Here is a 2,265-nt window from a genome sequence, read left to right as displayed (position 1 = left end):
CCCCCCCCCCGCCGCGGGGACGGGGCCACCGAACAACACACAGCAAAACAGACGGGCAACAGTAAGTGCTGGTTTAGTACCACGATGACTCAGCCACTCCACGGGCAGTGCAGAGAGACCTCCGACTCTTCCAGCTCAGAGGGGCTCCACGGAGAGACCATGGTGGGAAACGAGGAGCCCAGGTGGCTACTCACACCCTGCCTGGGGACTCCGGAGAGCCAAAGACCCCAGCCTAGGCAGGACAGGGAGACCAATGTTGTGATCAAACCACAAGGGAGGGACGAGATGTGAACTCCAAAGCGCCCTGTTCGAACACTCCATCAGTAAGGGGAAGCACAAAGAGGTTACAAAAGGACAAACATCTTAACAGCCTCAGACGTTCACCGGTGCTCAGCTTCACCCACGAGCTGCAGCACCTGCACAACCAGATGCTTCCTCCTCAGTCTGTGGACAGGTGTGCAGGCAGGATGCTGTCCCCACATTCCGCACCAACTCGACAGCATCAAGAGAGGGGTTTTCTTCTCAAGACAGGCAGGGTTTCCCAGGACAAAATCCAGGTCACTGGGTCCAGACTGCTCCTCCAGCCAGGAGCCACCTCACTCCCAGTCCAACTCAGGCCGGGATGCTGGAAAGATCAAGGGGAAGACTCACATGGCAAAAGCCCAAACACACCCCCACCTCGGAAGGGGACGCGTGACAGGGCTTTGCAGCAGGACAGCACTGGCAGCGTGTGTGGCTCAGTTACCCAGTTTCCCTGCTAGCTGGCCACAGCTGCTGCGGAGCTGGGATGCACCGATGTCAGAGCAAAAGCTGTTTTAAACACAGACACTGAGCCTCCCACTGGACCAGGGCTTTGGAGTCTAGTGGCTTTTACACAATGAAAAAACATAACACAGTGTCAGCCCTCCCAGCCTCACACAGCTAAAGACTCTCAGCCACCCTCTGTTGCATAAGGACCCTGGCCCCGTCACACTGGGTGTTTGATCTGGCAACAATATTGTTCCTGCGGAGTGGATGCTCACCCACCACCCCTGTCAGACACGTCAGAGCACCCCACAGAACCACAGAACCAATTAGGCTGGGAAAGACCTTTGAGCTCATCGAGTCCAACCTACGACCAAACACCACCCTGTCAAGCAGATCGCGAACCAACTGCCACATCCAATCTCTCCTTAAAAACCTCCAGGGACAGTTGACTCCACCACCTGGAGTCCACAAATAGGCAGTCCATTCCAATATCTAATCACCCTTTCTGTGAAGAAATGCTTCCTAATGTCCAACCTAAACCTCCCCTGGCACAGTTTGAGGCTTTGTCCTCTTGTCCTGTCCCTGGCTGCCTGGCAGAAGAGATGAACTCCCATCTGGCTATAATCTCCCATCAGGGAGTTGCAAAGAGTGATAAGGTGCTCCCTGAGCCTCATTTTCTCCAAACATCCCCAGCTTCCTCAGCCAGTTCTCATAGGACTAGTGCTCCAAACCCTTCACCAGCACTATTGGCCTTCTCTGGACTCACTCCAGCACCACAATGGCCTTTTTAAGTGCCTCAGGGACTTGCTGTCCCACCTGCCCCCACCAGTCCCATATGGAGCAGGGCACACCTTATGCAGGCAGGGCTCTTGGGATGCCTACACTGCCCTGCACTCCCACAGCACGGCCCCACTGCTCCAGTGCTTTCTCCTCACAATTCCCACTTTGGGTCCAGCCCTCCCAGCCCTGCAAATTGCTTCCAGGACCTTGAACTTCCTTAAGCAGAGAAGGGCAATGGAGCTGGGGAAGGGTACAGGGCTCAAGTCTGATGAGAAGCAGCTGAGGGAGCTCAGGGTGTTCAGCCTGGAGGAGACTCAAGGGGGCCTTATCACACTTTATAGTGAGCTGACAGGAGGGTGTAGCGGGATAGGGGTCAGTCTCTTCTCCCTGGCAACAAGTGCCAGGACAAGAGCACAAAGCCGCAAGCTGTGTCAGGAGAGGTTTAGGTTATACATTAGGAAGAACTTCTCCACAGAAGGACTGACTGGGCATTGGAATCGGCTGCCCAGGGAGGTGGTGGAGTCACCATCCCTGAAGGTGTTCATAAAAAGACTGGACATGGCACTTTGGTGCCATGGTCTGGTTGATAGGGTGCTGTCTAGTCATAGGCTGGACTTGAGCTCAGAGGTCTTTTCCAACCTCATTGACTCAGTGATTCTGCGATTCTGCCCAACGCCGGCCCGGGCCGGGGTCCTGGGGGGCTGCCAGACCCTGGGGGATGGGGCACAGGCCGTGCGT

The sequence above is a fragment of the Corvus brachyrhynchos genome, unplaced genomic scaffold, assembly GCF_000691975.1.
Source record: "Corvus brachyrhynchos isolate BGI_N302 unplaced genomic scaffold, ASM69197v1 scaffold139, whole genome shotgun sequence".
NCBI classification, from domain to species: domain Eukaryota; kingdom Metazoa; phylum Chordata; class Aves; order Passeriformes; family Corvidae; genus Corvus; species Corvus brachyrhynchos.
Note: the sequence above shows the minus strand (reverse complement) of the source record.